Here is a 19,416-nt window from a genome sequence, read left to right as displayed (position 1 = left end):
GATACTTCTACAACTACTATCAAAGTATGTCCGGACTTCTTATGTTGTCAGTTGCTATATATGAATAAGTGGGTAGCTACTGACAAGCATTAAGCATGTCACACAGCCCAAACATATAACATTTCAGGACACACCACACAGTTAACAACCACAGTGAAGCGTGTCAAAGCCCAAACATGTAACATTCAACAGGACACTTACACAACACATTCAAATCAAACAGTCAGACAACATACAAGAACATATACCCCAGCCGGCATTGCTCCCTGCCTATTTTCGTACAGCACACTATGTGTGCGCACACCTTTATTCACAAACTCTTCAACTTATACTCTTTTACCGAAGCTGCTACAGCTCGATTGGCCGAATACCCTTAGATCCTATTTCGGTGAATTTGACATCTGCCTTACATGTAACAGATTAGCGGTTTAGCAGTTTTAATTTAGTTTGAGTGAAGGAATTCATTTTATAGCAAAATCCGAAATCGTGAAGCACTCATGAAAGTAAGCTTATTCTCGGATTCCTGAAACTTTAGATTTGCTCTTTCTTTTACTGCAAAGTACAACGTTGTTTTTTTTGCTTAAATCTTTCTAGACATGGTAAATATGAACGACAAAGCAGTTTTAACATAGTTTGAGTGAAGGAATTCATTTTATAGATAAAATCCCAAGAGTCTGCAGAGAAAAAAGAGTGAATGCGAAGTAGACTTTAACACGGCTATGGGAGCGAGCCGAGTGTCGGCTAACCGGGAGAATTGCTTGAAAGAAACGCGACACCGAATGAGCGGTCAGAACAAAGCCTCAATACGGGATTCTCGTGGTGTTTTTGTTGCTGCCTTGTCTTTTGCATAGAGTAAAAGACAAGGCAGCCATCGAATAGGGCCCGATTGTTCCTACTTGGTCAGCCGAGGAGCAAGGGGGGGGGGGGGCAAGCGTCTCAACCAAGCAAAGCTCACCATGGGGAAGGTGGCTATACCAACTAGCCTGATGCCCTGCTCCCGCAGTGACGGATAATCGTACTCTGGTTTCTCTTCATAACATACAAGTCTTTCGCCTTTTACTAAAGACTTCCGTGGAGAGCAGCACTAATGAGTTGTTTCTATTATTGGCAGGCTTTACCTTTGCGGGTGAAGCCCTTTCTGTCTGTGCAAAAGAAATCTTGCTACTTTGCAGAGTGACTTCTCTGAGTAGAGTCGCCTTACAAGACAAGGCAGCCATCGAATAGATTGTTTCTACTTGGTCAGCCGAGGAGCAGGGGGGGGGGGCAAGCGTCTCAACCAAGCAAAGCTCACCAAGTAGGAACAATCGGGCCCTTTTCGATGGCTGCAACACCTGAAAGAGATATTGATGCGAGACCCGATCAAATGCTTTTTCAAAGTCTAAATTTAAGATGACAAGCCGGGTGTTTCTGTCTCTAGCGTAATCAATGATGTCTCGAATCAGTACGAGGCTGTCGGTGAGTTGTCTCCCTGAGATGGCACAAGCTTGGTCTGGGTGAATTACCTCCTCTAAAACAGAGGACATCCGTGTCGCTAAAACCTTGCTAAAAAGTTTACAGTCAAAGTTTAAAAGTGTGATGGGCCTCCAATTCTTTAGGTCAGTCTTATCATTTTTTTTATAAAGTAGAGTCACTATTCCCACTCTAAAACTGTCAGGCAGTCGGTCGAGTTTTTCAAAATCTTTAAAAACATCTAAAATGTCTGATGATAAAAGGTCCCAATAGGTCAGATAGAATTCTGCAGGAAGCCCGTCTAAACCCGGAGCTCGACTTCTCTTAAAACCTGTTAGGCATTTTTTTAACTCTAAAGCAGTAAAATTCTGTGTCAAGTGTGCATTCTCTTTTACGGTTTTGTCAACGAATTTTAAGATTTCTGCCGATGTTTCCAAGTGCACTGGTTTCTCTTTGTACATGTTACTATAAAAGGTATGTACAGTTTCAATCATCTCTTGTGTGGATTTTGTTAAAAACCCATCTTCTCTTTTTAGATTTTGAATACACTCCTTTTTATTTATAACTTTCTTTCTTTTTCACCTTCCTCAATTTCCTGCTCCCTGCTTCTTACAAAAATTCCTTTACTCTTTATTTCTGCTAAAACTGACATTTCCTTTTTGACATCTTTGATTTCTTCTTTAAAGTCTATGCCACACTGATTTAGTTTAAAGTAGCGCTGTAAGCGTTTATGTAGTCCCATCATACATCTATTCTCTTTCCTTTTTTTACGTTTACCTTGCTGTTTAAAAAAAGTCTGGGTCGTTTCCTTCACCATTTCCCACCATTGTGCATGTGTTTCGTAGAGGTCTTGAAGGGTCTGCCACTCTTTATAACATTCCCTGTACTGACTGACTATGATTTCATCCTCCAACAGGGAACAGTTGAGTTTCCACAGACCACTTCCTACCGTCACACCAGAAGGGGGTGAAAGGGTGCAGGAGAGCATAAGGTGGTCTGAAAAGAAAACAGGGGTTAATCTAACATCAGTGGGTGGGCAATCTCTAGTAAAGAAATAATCAATGCGAGAGGCTCTGGTGCCATCATGACTAAACCAGGTGAAGCCCTCCTCTCTGGGATGCATGGTTTTAAAACAGTCAGTAAGCTTAAAATCCCTGCATATGCCCTGAAGTAAAATCGAAGTCTTATCCACTTTAAAATCTACCCCTGCTCTTTTTCTATCTTTCCTGCTCAAGATACAGTTAAAATCCCCTCCTACAACTAAAGGTACTTGCCCTAGCATGTAAAGCTGTATATCTTCTAAAAGGTCATACCTTTCATTTTTTCCATTGAAACCATAAATATTTAAGAGGTTAAAGTCTTGCCCCATAAAATTCAAGTGTGCTAAAAGTGCCCGTCCGTCTCTCACCACTGTGCTACCTTTCACCAGAACATGCGGATTTTTAATTAGAATGGCCACACCATCATTTTTATTTTGATTTGAGCCACTCCATATCGATAAATGGGGCCACATTTCCTCCCATTGTCTATGGTTTTTTAAAAAAGGTAGTCCACATTCTTGTATTAAAAACACATCTGATTTTATGGAGTCTAAGAAGGATAAAATACTCTGGGCTCTTGTCTTTGATTTCACACTTCTCACATTTAGTGTTGAGAAGGTGAGAACCATTAAAAGCATAAAGGAAAGTAGGTATGTCATTTTCGTTTTTCTAAGTTATCAAAACAAATTACACACAGGTTATTTCTTGGGAAACTAGCTCTTCCTTCATTTCTTTAGGTGAAAAGTGAGTAGGGTGATCTATATTTCCTTTTCGGACTCTCGGTGTTGGCCTCTGACGCAATGTTGCATTTAACTTTGAGTCCCTGGGGGTCGAGTGCAGAGCTGAAGTTAAAAAGGAGACCTCATTTGGTCAGTCGGAGGGGAAGACTCTAGGTTCTTCCACTGAAGAACTGTCTGAAAGGGACCTAACCCTTCCCCTCTTCTCTGATACCACTGGGGAATCAGAGGCTCAGATGCCGTCCTCTTCGGCTGTTGACCTTCGGGGAGGTGAGTATCTTCACTAGACTCACCTGTCTGCTCTTCCTCCTCATTTAGCGTAGCTCCACCCTCTGCCTGTGAATTCTCACAGACTTCAACACTGAGTGGTGAGGCCTCTACAGGCCCCTCCCCTTTTTGCTCCTCACTTCCAATCCAAGCTTTTGGCGGGAAGTTTGAATTTATTGGGTCAACCTCTTCACTTTGTTCACCAACTGCCACCTTTGGTCCTTCTCTTTGTTGGCTTGACTGTGGCTTTACCGTCTTTAATTTGTTGGCAAAAGATTTAGGGCAATCTCTGAAGAGGTGATTTAATTCTCCACAGAGATTACATTTCCTGCCATTTGGACACTCTCCAAAAGTTTGCCCAATTTCTCTGCTCTTCCCACATTGGTACAAGCCTCAACCAGGTGCCCATGCTCACCACACTTGCGGCAGAACTTGGGCTGCCCCTGGTAGTGGATGTAACCTCGGTTTTCAAGGTGGCCAGAGTGTCGCCCACCCGCTGCACTGAGCACTCTTCAGCCCTTTTAAATGGTATAACTTTGCACTCCCGCACGCTCCAGCAAGCACCATTCAAGCAACAACTTTGCACTCCAGCTTCGAACATCGGCACAGTCGCAACAAGTAAGGCGACTCTACTCAGAGAAGTCACTCTGCACAGTAAGAAGATTTCTTTTGCACAGACAGAAAGGGCTTCACCCGCAAAGGTAAAGCCTGCCAAAAATAGAAACAACTCATTAGTGCTGCTCAACATTGTACTTTGCAGTAAAAGAAAGAGCAAATCTAAAGATTCAGGAATCCGAGAATAAGCTTAGTTCTTCACGATTTCGGATTTTGCTATAAAATGAATTCCTTCACTCAAACTAAATTAAAACTGCTAAACCGCTAATCTGTTACATACAAGGCAGATGTCAAATTCACCGAAATAGGATCTAAGGGTATTTGGCCAATCGAGCTGTAGCAGCTTCGGTAAAAGAGTATAAGTTGAAGAGTTTGTGAATAAAGGTGTGCGCACACATAGTGTGCTGTACGAAAATAGGCAGGGAGCAATGCCGGCTGGGGTATATGTTCTTGTATGTTGTCTGCCTGTTTGATTTGAATGTGTTGTGTAAGTGTCCTGTTGAATGTTACATGTTTGGGCTTTGACACGCTTCACTGTGGTTGTTAACTGTGTGGTGTGTCCTGAAATGTTATATGTTTGGGCTGTGTGACATGCTTAATGCTTGTCAGTAGCTACCCACTTATTCATATATAGCAACTGACAACATAAGAAGTCCGGACATACTTTGATAGTAGTTGTAGAAGTATCCTTATTGATAATAGATCACTAATTCATAGTGATAGAACAGTAGATGAACAGGTGCTTGCACATGTCTCACGAAAATAAAATGGGTGTATCATTGCTGATGGCAGAGCAATACTGCCAAACTTATGAGTTCTTGTGGCAAACTTGATTCAGTGTCTTGACGTGTATACGCTGTTTCGCTGACTTGATTGTCACAAGAAACAAAGTGTGTTTGATAAGATCCGACCATTTTATTACGGGAGGATCAGTATGTATGGATTCTGATCTGACTGATAAACCCATTCGTATCTTAAGCATAATCTAATACATGAGACAACGCCCTGGCACACGATAAAAAAAAAAAAGAGAGAGAGCGGTTTTGTGTCCCCACAGTCCATAATGTAGAAAAGAGAGAAAAAAGCCTTTCTGATTTGGTGTGTGTGCTCATAGTGCAGAGTGTAGAGAAAAGAAAGCCGTTTTGGTGTCACGGGTGTTGTGACTTACACACACACATTTCTAAATTGAGAAAGGAAATTATTTTAGAGGAAGCACTAGAGTTTAGATCCCACATTTGTTGATAGGCATTCATTTATTTCTTCACTTCTGATGAAGTTTCAACAATAAACAACAAACTTTGTATTATGAGAAAGAACCAGAATCATTCTTCAGGAATCCGAAAATAAGCTCTATTTTATGAGTTATGCACGAATTCGGATTCTCCTATAAAACGAATTCCTTAACTCAAACCAAGTTAAGACTGCTTTGTTCTTCATATTTATTCATGTCTAATCAAGTTTCAACGATAAACAACGTTGTACTTTGTAGAATGAGAAAGAACTTCAGCAATAAGCATCTCTCGACATATGACGAAGTACAGATTTTGCTATAAAATTAATTCCTTCTATCAGCCTTACTTAGAACTGTTTGTCCTCCTTATTTATCCACTTCAAATCAAGTTTCAACAAATAAAAAAATGTTGTAGTTTGAGAAAGTACAACTTAATCTTCAGCAATCAGTATAAAAAGAGGTGCAAATGCCAACCATACATACCTAAAAGGTGGAGCGGAAGTATTCAGCTGCAAGTAGGTGTGAATGTTCGACTATAATTTGTAAAAAGCGGGTAACAAAAGGTTCGAATGCCCGACTATATATTAACAAAAGCGGGAGGAGAGGTCTTCGGATGAGAGTGGGTGAGAATTTCCAACCATAATCTATAAAATACGGTGAAAAAAAATATGTGAATGCCTCATAGAACACTAAAAGCGGAAGTGTTCGGCTGCAAGAAGGTGTGAATGTCCGACTATATTTGGTGAAAAGCAGGTGAAGCAAGGTCTGAATGCCCAACCTTACATCATCAAAAGCGAGATCAGAGGTGTTTGGCTGCAAGAAGGCCATAGTTTTCCAAAAGCGGGTAAGGTGCGAATGTCCGACTAAATATCAACAAAATTTGGGGCGGAGGTCTTCGGATGCAAGTGGGTGTGAATATTCCACCATACAAGTATGGTGGAGAGGAAGCTGTGAATAGCCGACCATAGTTTGGAAAAAGCGGGTAAGAAAAGGTTTGAATGCCCGAACATACACCATCAAAAGAGGGAGCGGAGGTGTTCCGCTGTACGAAGGTGTGAATGTCCAACCATATTTGGTAAAAAGCGGGTAAGAAAAGGTTAATATACCCGACTGTACACAATCAATAGCGGGAGCGGATGTGTTCGGCTACAAGAAGGTGTGACAGTCCGACCATGGTTTGTAAAAAGTGGGTAAGAAAAGGTGCGAATGTCCGACAATGTATGATCAAAAGAGAGAGCGGAGGTTTTCGGATACACGAAAGTTTGAATGTCCTACCATAGTTTGTAAATAGCGGGTAAGAAAAGGTTCGAATGCCCGACTATACACCATAAAAAGTGGGAGCGGAGGTGTTCCGCTGTAAGATGGTGTGAACGTCCGACCATAGTTGGTAAAAAGCGGGTAAGAACAGGTTAAAATACCCGACTGTACAAAATCAATAGCGGGAGCGGAGTTGTTCGGCTACAAGAAGGTGTGAAAGTCCGACCATGGTTTGTAAAAAGCAGTTAAGAAAAGGTTCGAATTTCCAACCAAACTTAATCAAAAGCGGGAGCAGAGCTGTTCGACTGCAAGTAGGTGTGAATGTCCAGCCATAATTACTCACAAACGGGGGAAGAAAAGGTAGTATTGCCAGACCATACATGATCAAAACAGGGAGCGGAGGTTCAGCTGCAAGGTGGGAATGTCTGACTATAGTTTGTAAAAAGCGGGTAAGACAAGGTGCGAATGCCCGACAATGTATGATCAAAAGAGAGAGCGGAGGTGTTCGGCTGCAAGGTCTGAATGTCCAACCATAATTTGTAAAAACCGGTTAAGAAAAGGCTTGAAAGCCCGACTATACATCATCAAAAGCGGGAGCGGAGGTGTTCAGCTGCAAGAAGGTGTGAATGTTCGACTAAAGTTTGTAAAAAGCTGGTAAGACAAGGAGCGATGTCCCGACATTGTATGATCAAAAGCGGGAGCGGAGGTGTCCAGCTGTGAGTAGGTGTGAATGTCCGACCATAATTGCTGAAAAATGTGTTAGAAAAGGTAAGAATACTGAACCATACATCATCAAAAGTGGTAGAGGTGGTGTTCGGCTGCAAGAAGGTGTGAAAGTCCGACAATGGTTTGTAAAAAGCGGGTAATAAAAGGTTCGAATGCCCGAATATACATCATCAAAAGCGGAAGCGGAGGTGTTCGGATGCAAGAAGGTGTGAACGTCCGACCAAAGTTTGTAAAAAGCAGTGAAAAGCGAGAAAAAGCTTTTCGTGAGTTCTGCATGATTTGGGATTTTGCTTATAAAATGCATTACTTCACTCAAACTATGTTAAAACTGATTTGTCCTTCATATTTACCATGTCTACAAAGATTTAAACAAAAAAACAACGTTGTACTTTGCAGTAAAAGAAAGAGCCAATCTAAAGTTTCAGGAATCCGAGTATAAGCCTGCTTTCATGAGTTCTGCACGATTTCGGATTTTGCTATAAAATGAATTGCTTTGCTCAAACCAAGTTAAAACTGATTTGTCCTTCCATATTCATCAATGTCTACATCGACTTCAACAAAGAAAAACATTGGACTTTGAAGAAGTTGAAATCCATCTACACATTGATAAATATGAAGGACAAAGCAGTTCCCACTTGCCCATAAGAAAATAAGCTTATTCTCGGATTCCTAAAACTTTTGATTGGCTCTTTCTTTTACTGCAAAGTACAACGTTGTTTTTTTGTTTAAATCTATCGAGACATTGATAAATATGAAGGTAAAAGCCGTTTTAACATAGTTTGAGTGAAGGAATTGATTTTATAGATAAAATCCCAAATCATGCAGAACTCCTCAAAAGGGGCGTATGGCTTATTCACAAGTGTGGCTCTTTCTCATTCAGGGTAGTATGAGGAAGTTTATGCTTGAAATATATGTAGAAATGGGTACATATGAAGGACAAAGCAGTGTTAACTTAGTTTGAGTGAAGGTATTCATTTTATACATAAAATCCCAAATCATGCAGAACGTATGAAAAGAAGCTTATTCTCGGATTCCTGATCCTTCAGTTTTGCTCTTTCTTCTACTGCAAAATACAATGTTGTTCTTTGTTGAAGTCGATCTAGACATTGATAAATATTATGGAAAAAGCAGTTTTAACTTGGTTTGAGTGAATGAATTCATTTTATACATAAAATCCGAAATCGTGCAGAACTCATGAAAATAAGCTTATTCTCGGATTCCTAAAACTTTTGATTTGCTCTTTCTTTTATTGCAAAGTACAACGTTGTTTTTTTGTTTAAATCTATCGAGACATTGATAAATATGAAGGTAAAAGCCGTTTTAACATAGTTTGAGTGAAGGAATTAATTTTATAGATAAAATCCCAAACCATGCAGAACTCCTCAAAAGGGTCGTATGGCTTAATCACAAGTTTGGCTCTTTCTCATTCAGGGTAGTATGAGAAAGTTTATGCTTGAAATATATGTAGAAATGGGTACATATGAAGGACAAAGCAGTGTTAACTTAGTTTGCGTGAAGGAATTCATTTTATACATAAAATCCGAAATCGTGCAGAACTCATGAAAATAAGCTTATTCTCGGATTCGGCAACGTTGTTTTTTGTTGAAATCTATCTAGACATTGATAAATACGAGCCGAAACTCTGCTGTCGCTTTTGATAATTTATGGTTGGGCATTCTTACCTTTTCTTACCCGCTTTTTACAAATTATGATCTTACATTCACACCTACTTGCAGTCGAACACCTTCTCATCCACTTATGATCATGTGCGGTTGGGCTTTCGCACCTTTTCTTACCAATTTTTCAGTAATTATGGGTGGACATTCAGACCTTCTTGCAGCCGAAAACCTCCGCTCCTCTTTTGATCATACATTGTCGGGCATTCACACTTTGTCTTACCCGCTTTTTACAAACTTTAGTCGGACATTCAAACCTTCTTGCAGCTGAACCACCTCCGCTCCCTGTTTTGATCATATATGGTCTGGCAATAGTACCTTTTCTTACCCGTTTGTAAGTAATTATGGCTGCACATTCACACCTACTTGCAGCCGAACACAACCTCTCTCACTTTTGATGATGTATGGACCGGCATTCTTACCTTTTCTAACACATTTTTCAGCAATTATGGTCGGAGATTCACACCTACTCACAGCCGAACAACTCCGCTCCCGCATTTGATGGTGTATAGTCGGGCATTCTCACCCTTTCTCATCAGCTTTTTGCAAATTATGATCTGACATTCACACCTACTTGCAGTCGAACAGCTCCACTCCTGCTTTTGATTATGTTTGGTTGGATCTTCGAACCTTTTCTTAACTGCTTTTTACAAATTTTGGTTGGACGTTCACACCTTCTTGTAGCCGAACACATGCACTCCTGCTTTTGATGATGTATGGTTGGGCATTCGCACCTTTTTTTTACCCATTTTTCAGGTATTATGGGTGGATATTCACACCTTCTTGCAGCTGAACACCTCCTCTGCCACTTATGATCATGTGTGGTTTGATTTTCGAAAATTTTCTTTCATGTTTTCTAGCAATTATTGATGGACATTTAGACCTTCTTGCAGCTGAACACCACCTCTCCCGATTTTGATTATGTATGGACCGGCATTTTTACCTTTTCTAACACATTTTTCAGCAATTATGGTTGGAGATTCACACCTACTCACAGCCGAACAACTAGGCTACCGCATTTGATGGTGTATGGTCGGGATTTCTCACCCTTTCTCATCAGCTTTTTGCAAATTATTCTCTGACATTCACACCTACTTGCAGTCGAACAGCTCTGCTCCCGCTTTTGATTATGTTTGGTTAGATATTCAAACCTTTTCTTACCCGCTTTTTCCAAACTATGGTCGGCTATTCACAGCTTCCTCTCCACCATACTTGTATGGTTGGATATTCACACCCACTTGCATCCGAAGATTTCTGCCCCAAATTTTTTTGATATTTAGTCGGACATTCGCACCTTACCCGCTTTTGGCAAACTATGGCCTTCTTGCAGCCAAACACCTCTGATCTCGCATTTGATGATGTAAGGTTTGGCATTCAGACCTTGCTTCACCTGCTTTTCACCAAATATAGTCGGACATTCACACCTTCTTGCAGCCGAACACTTCCGCTCCACCTTTTAGTGTTCTATCACACCTTTTTTTCACCGCATTTTATACATTATGGTCGGAAATTTTGACATCTGCCTTACATGTAACAGATTAGCGGTTTAGCAGTTTTAATTTAGTTTGAGTGAAGGAATTCATTTTATAGCAAAATCCGAAATCGTGAAGAACTCATGAAAGTAAGCTTATTCTCGGATTCCTGAAACTTTAGATTTGCTATTTCTTTTACTGCAAAGTACAACGTTGGTTTTTTTGTTTAAATCTTTCAAGACATGGTAAATATGAAGGACAAAGCAGTTTTAACATAGTTTGAGTGAAGGAATTCATTTTATTGATAAAATCCCAAGAGTCTGCTGAGAAAAGAGAGTGAATGCGAAGTAGACTTTAACACGACTCATGGAGCGAGCCGAGTGCGGGCTAACCGGGAGAATTGCTTGAAAGAAACGCGACACCGAATGAGCGGTCAGAACAAAGCCTCAATACGGTTTTCCCGTGGTGTTTTTGTTGCTGCCTTGTCTTTTGCACAGAGTAAAAGACAAGGCAGCCATGGAATAGGGCCCGATTGTTCCTACTTGGTCAGCCGAGGAGCAAGGGGGGGGGGGGGGGGGGGGGGGTGGCAAGCGTCTCAACCAAGCAAAGCTCACCATGGGGAAGGTGGCTATGCCAACTAGCCTGATGCCCTGCTCCCGCAGTGACGGATAATCGTACTCTGGTTTCTCTTCATAACGTACAAGTCTTTCGCCTTTTACTAAAGACTTCTGTGGAGAGCAGCACTAATGAGTTGTTTTTATTTTTGGCAGGCTTTACCTTTGCGGGTGAAGCCCTTTCTGTCTGTGCAAAAGAAATCTTGTTACTGTGCAGAGTGACTTCTCTGAGTAGAGTCGCCTTACTTGTTGCGACTGTGCCGATGTTCGAAGCTGGAGTGCAAAGTTGTTGCTTGAATGGTGCTTGCTGGAGCATGCGGGAGTGCAAAGTTATACCATTTAAAAGGGCTGAAGAGTGCTCAGTGCAGCAGGTGGGCGGAGGTGCAAAGTGAGAACTCTGGCCACCTATGGCCTTAAAAAGAACAGGGGTGTTAGCGGACAAGTGCGCATTGTGCCAGGAAGGGCCCTCGGACGTGAACCAGTGGACAGTTGTCGCTTCTCGGCCTTTTGGCTAAGATCAAGTGTAGTATCTGTTCTTATCAGTTTAATATCTGAAATGTCCTCTATACGAGGACTGCATATTAAATGGATTTTTAGCAATAGGAGTTGAAAAAGTAGCTTGCTCCGTTCACTCCAAGCATTGACCCCGTACTGCAGTGCCGCTGGGAACGGTGCGCTCTTCTCTACTCTTGTGAAAAAGCAAACAGCGGTGCAGGATGCAAGTTTCAGGGAGCCCAAGATGAAACTTTCTTTTAGTCTGCTGAAAAAAGAGAGTGAATGCGAAGTAGACTTTAACACGGCTCTGGGAGCGAGCCGAGTGCGGGCTAACCGGGAGAATTGCTTTAAAGAAACGGCATACCAAATGTGCGGTCAGAACAAAGCCTCAATACGGTGTTCCCGTTGTGTTTTTGTTGCTGCCGCTGTTTGCTTTTTCACAAGAGCGCACCTGTTGAGGGGGGACCTGGGGGGGCCTGGGTGATGGTGGGTCTCAGGCCCGGGCTGCTGCGACTGGTGTGACTGGGTGGTTTGTTTGTTTGTTTTTTGTTGTTGTTTGTTTGTTTTTTGTAGAGGTCCTCCGGAGTGGGGTTGGGTTGAGTGGGGTGGGGCGGGATGGGTACCTTCTGGGGGTACAGTAGCTCCCAGAATATGGTCGCTGCAGGCCCAGAGCCTGGTGGATATCAGGCCCTCCTGTCCTGTGTTGGCTCCCTTTTAAAAAGTACAGAACTTAGAACAGGTCTAGTCCCTGGCTTTCGGCAGAACTGTCTTCTTTACTTTTTTTTTTTTTCCCTTATCGTGTTCAGCATTATGGCAGCAGAATTGTAGTCTGAATACCTTTGATGCCAAACAGATTTGCTTTGCCAAGGGAAGTTTTATAAATGTAAAGCTCCCCTTGATGCCCATTTATTTATTTCTGTTTACAATATATGACATGTAATAGAACTGAACCGGACCGGAGGACAAGGAAAGAAGAAGAGGAAAGAAGAGAAAAATGCCGGCTGGGGTATATGTTCTTGTATGTTGTCTGACTGTTTGATTTGAATGTGTTGTGTAAGTGTCCTAATGAATGTTACATGTTTGGGCTTTGACACGCTTCACTGTGGTTGTTAACTGTGTGGTGTGTCCTGAAATGTTATATGTTTGGGCTGTGTGACATGCTTAATGCTTGTCAGTAGCTACCCACTTATTCATATATAGCAACTGACAACGTAAGAAGTCCGGACATACTTTGATAGAGTAGTTGTAGAAGTATCCTTATTGATAATAGATAAACTAATTCATAGTGATAGAACAGTAGATGAACAGGTGCCTGCACATGTCTCACGAAAATAAAATGGATGTATGATTGCTGACGGCAGAGCAATACTGCCAAACTTATGAGTTCTTGTGGCAAACTTGATTCAGTGTCTTGACGTGTATACGCTGTTTCGCTGACTTGATTGTCACAAGAAACAAAGTGTGTTTGATAAGATCCGACAATTTTATTACGGGAGGATCAGTATGTATGGATTCTGATGTGACTGATAAACCCATTCGTATCTTAAGCATAATCTAATACGTGAGACAACGCCCTGGCACACAATCAAAAAAAAAAGAGAGAGCGGTTTTGTGTCCCCACAGTCCATAATGTAGAAAAGAGAGAAAAAAGCCTTTCTGATTTGGTGTGTGTGCTCACAGTGCAGAGTATAGAGAAAAGAGAGAAAAGAAAGCCGTTTTGGTGTCACGGGTGTTGTGACTTACACACACACATTTCTGAATTGAGAAAGGAAATTATTTTAGAGGAAGCACTAGAGTTTAGATCCCACATTTGTTGATAGGCATTCATTTATTTCTTCACTTCTGATGAAGTTTCAACAATAAACAACAAACTTTGTATTATGAGAAAGAACCAGACTCATTCTTCAGGAATCCGAAAATAAGCTCTATTTTACGAGTTATGCACGAATTCGGATTCTCCTATAAAACGAATTCCTTAACTCTAACCAAGTTAAGACTGCTTTGTCCTTCATATTTATTCATGTCTAATCAAGTTTCAACGATAAACAACGTTGTACTTTGTACTTCTTCAGCAATAAGCATCTCTCGACATATGACGAAATACAGATTTTGCTATAAAATTAATTCCTTCTATCAGCCTGACTTAAAACTGTTTGTCCTCCTTATTTATACACTTCAAATCAAGTTTCAACAATTAAAAAAATGTTGTAGTGTGAGAAAAAACAACTTAATCTTAAGCAATCAGTAGGGTAAGAAAGGGTAAGAAAAGGTGCAAATGCCAACCATACATCACTAAAAGGTGGAGCGGAAGTATTCGGCTGCAAGTAGGTGCGAATGCCTGACAATGTATGATCAAAAGGGGGAGCGGAGGTTTTCGGCTGCAAGGTCTGAATGTCCAACCATAATTTGTAAAAACCGGGGAAGAAAAGGCTCGAAAGCCCGACTATACACCATCAAAAGCGGGAGCGGAGATGTTCAGCTGCAAGTAGGTGTGAATGTTCGACCATAATTTGTAAAAAGCGGGTAAGAAAAGGTTCGAATGCCCGAACATACACCATCAAAGGAGGGAGCGGAGGTGTTCCGCTGTAAGAAGGTGTGATTGTCCGACCATAGTTGGCAAAAAGCAGGTTAGAAAAGGTTAAAATACCCGATTGTACACAATCAATAGCGGGAGCAGAGTTGTTCCGCTACTAAAAGGTGTGAAAGTCCGACCCTGGTTTGTAAAAAGCGGGTAAGAAAAGGTTCGAATGCCCGAACATACACCATCAAAGGAGGGAGCGGAGGTGTTCCGCTGTAAGAAGGTGTGAATGTCCGACCATAGTTGGCAAAAAGCAGGTAAGAAAAGGTTAAAATACCCGATTGTACACAATCAATAGCGGGAGCAGAGTTGTTCCGCTACTAAAAGGTGTGAAAGTCCGACCATGGTTTGTAAAAAGCGGGTAAGAAAAGGTGCGAATGCCCGACAATGTATGATCAAAAGAGGGAGCGGAGGTTTTCGGCTGAAACAAGGTCTGAATGTCCATCCATATTTTGTAAAAATCTGGGAAGAAAAGGCTCGAAAGCCCGACTATACACCATCAACAGCTGGAGCGGAGGTGTTCAGCTGCAAGAAGGTCTGAATGTCCATCAATAATTGCTAGAAAACATGGAAGAGAATTTTCGAATATCAAACCGCACATGATCATAAGCGGGAGAGGAGGTGTTCAAATGCAAGAAGGTGTGAATGTCCGACCATAGTTTGTAAAAAATGGGTAAGAAAAGGTGCGAATGCTCAACCATACATCATCAAAAGCAGGAGTGGATGTGTTCGGCTAAAAGAAGGTTTGACTGTCCAACCATAGTTCGTAAAATGCGGGTAAGAAAAGGTTCGAATGCCCGAACATACACCATCAAAAGAGGGAGCGGAGGTGTTCCGCTGTAAGACGGTGTGAATGTCCAACAATAGTTGGTAAAAAGCGGGTAAGAAAAGGTTAAAATACCCGACTGTACACAATCAATAGCGGGAGCGGAGTTGTTCGGCTACTAAAATGTGTGAAAGTCCGACCCTGGTTTGTAAAAAGCGGGTAAGAGAATGTGCGAATGCCCGACAATGTATGATCAAAAGAGGGAGCGGAGGTTTTCGGCTGCAAGAAGGTCTGAATGTCCAACAATAATTTTGTAAAAACCGGGAAAGAAAAGGCTCGAAAGCCCGACTATACATCATCAAAAGCGGGAGCGGAGGTGTTCAGCTGCAAGAAGGTCTGAATGTCCATCAATAATTGCTAGAAAACATGAAAGAAAATTTTCGAATATCAAACCACACATCATCATAAGCGGGAGAGGAGGTGTTCAGCTGCAAGAAGGTGTGAATGTCCGACCATAGTTTGTAAAAAATGGGTAAGAAAAGGTGCGAATGCTCAACCATACATCATCAAAAGCAGGAGTGGATGTGTTCGGCTAAAAGAAGGTTTGAATGTCCGACCATAGTTCGTAAAATGCGGGTAAGAAAAGGTTCGAATGCCCGAACATACACCATCAAAAGAGGGAGCGGAGGTGTTCCGCTGTAAGACGGTGTGAATGTCCAACAATAGTTGGTAAAAAGCGGGTAAGAAAAGGTTAAAATACCCGACTGTACACAATCAATAGCGGGAGCGGAGTTGTTCGGCTACAAGAAGGTGTGAAAGTCCGACCATGGTTTGTAAAAAGCTGGTAAGAAAAGGTTCGAATGCCCGAATATATACCATCAAAAGCGGAAACGGAGGTGTTCGGCTGCAAGAAGGTGTGAACGTCCGACCAAAGTTTGTAAAAAGCAGTGAAGAAAAGTTTCGAATATCCAACAGAACATAATCAAAAGTGGGAGCAGAGCTGTTCGACTGCAAGTAGGTGTGAATGTCAGATCATAATTTGCAAAAAGCTGATGAGAAAGGGTGAGAATGCCCGACTATACACCATCAAATGCGGGAGCGGAAGTGTTCGGCTGTGAGTAGGTGTGAATGTCAAACCATAATTGCTGAAAAATGTGTTAGAAAAGACTAGAATGCCGGACCATACATCATCAAAAGCGGGAAAAGTGGTGTTCGGCAGCAAGTAGGTGTGAATATACAGCCATAATTACTCACAAACCGGTAAGAAAAGGTAGTATTGCCAGACCATACATTATCAAAACAGGGAGCGGAGGTGGTTCAGCTGCAAGGTGTGAATGTCTGACTAAAGTTTATAAAAAGCGGGTAAGACAAGGTGCGAATGCCTGACAATGTATGATCAAATGAGGGAGCGGAGGTTTTCGGCTGCAAGGTCTGAATGTACAACCATAATTTGTAAAAACCGGGGAAGAAAAGGCTCGAAAGCCCGACTATACACCATCAAAAGCGGGAGCGGAGGTGTTCGGCTGCAAGTAGGTGTGAATGTTCGACCATAATTTGTAAAAAGCGGGTAAGAAAAGGTTTGAATGCTCGACTATATATTAACAAAAGCAGGAGGAGAGGTCTTCGGATAAGAGTGGGTGAGAATTTCCAACCATAATCAATAAAATGCGGTGAAAAAAAAGGTGTGAATACCCCATAGAACACTAAAAGGTGGAGCAGAAGTGTTCGGCTGCAAGAAGGTGTGACTGTTCGACTATATTTGGTGAAAAGCAGGTGAAGCAAGGTCTGAATGCCCAACCTTACATCATCAAAAGCGAGATCAGAGGTGTTTGGCTGCAAGAAGGCCATAGTTTGCCAAAAGCGGGTAAGGTGCGAATGACCGACTAAATATCAACAAAAGTGGGGGCGGAGGTCTTCGGATGCAAGTGGGTGTGAATATCCCACCATACAAGTATGGTGGAGAGGAAGCTGTGAATGGCCGACCATAGTAAAAAGCAGGTGAGAAAAGGTGCGAATGTCAAAACATACATGATCAAAACAGGGAGCGGAGGTGTTTGGCTGCGACAAGGTGTGAATGTCCACCCATAATTAATGAAAAAAGGGGCAACAAGTAGGTTCGAATGCCCAACCATACATCATCAAAAGCAAAAGTGGATGTGTTCGGCTTCAAGAAGGTATGAATGTCCATCAATAATTGCTATAAAACATGAAAGAAAATTTTCGAATATCAAACCGCACATAATCATAAGCGGGAGAGGAGGTGTTCCGCTGCAAGAAGGTGTGAATATCCACCCATAATTACTGAAAAATGGGTAAGAAAAGGTGCGAATGCCCAACCATACATCATCAAAAGCAGGAGTGGATGTGTTCGGCTACAAGAAGGTTTGAATGTCCGACCATAGTTTGTAAAAAGCGAGTAAGAACAGGTTTGTATGCCCGACTGTACACAATCAAAAGAGGGAGCGGAGTTTTTCAGCTACAAGAAGGTGTGAAAGTCCGACCATGGTTTGTAAAAAGCGGGTAAGAACAGGTTCGTATGCCCGAATATACACCATCAAATGCGGGAGCGGAGGTGTTCGGCTGTGAGTAGGTGTGAATCTCCAACCATAATTGCTGAAAAATGTGTTAGAAAAGGTAAGAATGCCGGTCCATACATCATCAAAAGCGGGAGAGGTGGTGTTCGGCTGCAAGTAGGTGTGAATGTCCAGCCATAATTACTCACAAATGGGTAAGAAAAGGTAGTATTGCCAGACCATACATGATCAAAACAGAGAGCGGAGGTGGTTAAGCTGCAAGAAGGTGTTAATGTCCGACTAAAGTTTGTAAAAAGCGGGTAAGAAAAGGTGCGAATGCCCGACAATGTATGATCAAAAGAGGGAGCGGAGGTTTTCGGCTGAAAGAAGGTCTGAATGTCCAACCATAATTTGTAAAAACCGGGGAAGAAAAGGCTCGAAAGCCCGACTATACACCATCAAAAGCTGGAGCGGAGGTGTTCAGCTGCAAGAAGGTCTGAATGTCCATCAATAATTGCTAGAAAACATGAAAGAAAATTTTTGAATATCAAACCGCACATGATAATAAGCGGGAGAGGAGGTGTTCAGCTGCAAGAAGGTGTGAATGTCCACCCATAATTACTGAAAAATGGGTAAGAAAAGGTGCGAATTCCCAACCATACATCATCAAATGCACGAGTGGATGTGTTCGGCTACAAGAAGGTTTGAATGTCCGACCATAGTTTGTAAAAAGCGGGTAAGAAAAGGTTTGAATGCCCAAACATACACCATCAAAAGAGGGAGCGGAGGTGTTCCGCTGTAAGAAGGTTTTTAATGTCCGACCATAGTTGGTAAAAAGCGGGTAAGAAAAGGTTAAAATACCCGACTGTACACAATCAATAGCGGGAGCGGAGTTGTTCGGCTACTAAAAGGTGTGAAAGTCCAACCCTGGTTTTAAAAAGCGGGTAAGAAAAGGTTCGAATGCCCGAACATACACCATCAAAAGAGGGAGCGGAGGTGTTCCGCTGTAAGACGGTGTGAATGTCCGATCATAGTTGGTAAAAAGCGGGTAAGAAAAGGTTAAAATACCCGACTGTACACAATCAAAAGAGGGAGCGGAGTTGTTCAGCTAAGAGAAGGTGTGAAAGTCCGACCATGGTTTGTAAAAAGCGGGTAAGAAAAGGTTCGTATGCCCGAATATACACTATCAAAACCGGAAGCGTAGGTGTTCGGCTGCAAGAAGGTGTGAACGTCCGACCAAAGTTTGTGAAAAAGCAGTTAAGAAAAGGTTCGAATATCTAACCAAACATAATCAAAAGCGGGAGCAGAGCTGTTCGACTGCAAGTAGGTGTGAATGTCAGAGAATAATTAGCAAAAAGCTGATGAGAAAGGGTGAGAAATCCCGACTATACACCATCAAATGCGGTAGCGGAGTTGTTCGGCTGTGAGTAGGTGTGATTCTCCAACCATAATTGCTGAAAAATGTGTTAGAAAAGGTAAGAATGCCGGTCCATACATCATCAAAAGCGGGAGAGGTGGTGTTCGGCTGCAAGTAGGTGTGAATGTCCATTAATAATTGCTTTAAAACATGAAAGAAAATTTTCGAATATCAAACCTTACATGATCATTAGCGGGAGAGGAGGTGTTCAGCTGCAAGAAGGTGTTAATATCCACCCATAATTACTGAAAAATGGGTAGGAAAAGATGCGAATGTCCAACCATAAATCATCAAAAGCAGGAGTGGAGTTGTTCAGCTACAAGAAGGTATGAAAGTCCAACCATGGTTTGTAAAAAGCGGGTAAGAGAAGGTTCGAATACCCGAATATATACCATCAAAAGCGGAAGCGGAGGTGTTCGGCTGCAAGAAGGTGTGAACGTCCGACCAAAGTTTGTAAAAAGCAGTTAAGAAAAGGTTTGAATATCCAACCGAACATAATCAAAAGCGGGAGCAGAGCTGTTCGACTGCAAGTAGGTGTGAATGTCAGATCATAATTGCTGAAA

At 41.9% G+C, this 19,416-nt stretch overlaps 3 non-coding genes across 3 annotated transcripts; all 3 read left to right on the top strand.

Annotated features, from left to right (window-relative positions):
• The first annotated feature begins 1,015 nt into the window (after positions 1–1,015).
• Positions 1,016–1,129, top strand: LOC140285893 (U5 spliceosomal RNA). The gene has a single exon (XR_011910833.1). It is a non-coding gene; the product is annotated as a U5 spliceosomal RNA (small nuclear RNA).
• A 10,015-nt stretch (positions 1,130–11,144) lies between these two features.
• Positions 11,145–11,258, top strand: LOC140285887 (U5 spliceosomal RNA). Its single transcript, XR_011910828.1, has one exon. It is a non-coding gene; the product is annotated as a U5 spliceosomal RNA (small nuclear RNA).
• Positions 11,259–11,575: 317 nt separating this feature from the next.
• On the top strand, positions 11,576–11,766 carry LOC140285917 (U2 spliceosomal RNA). The gene has a single exon (XR_011910855.1). It is a non-coding gene; the product is annotated as a U2 spliceosomal RNA (small nuclear RNA).
• Positions 11,767–19,416: the final 7,650 nt, after the last annotated feature.

Source organism: Leuresthes tenuis, unplaced genomic scaffold (genome assembly GCF_036924035.1).
Source record: "Leuresthes tenuis unplaced genomic scaffold, fLeuTen1.0.hap1 SCAF_63, whole genome shotgun sequence".
NCBI lineage: Eukaryota > Metazoa > Chordata > Actinopteri > Atheriniformes > Atherinopsidae > Leuresthes > Leuresthes tenuis.
Note: the sequence above shows the minus strand (reverse complement) of the source record. Positions and strands in the feature narration are given on the sequence as shown.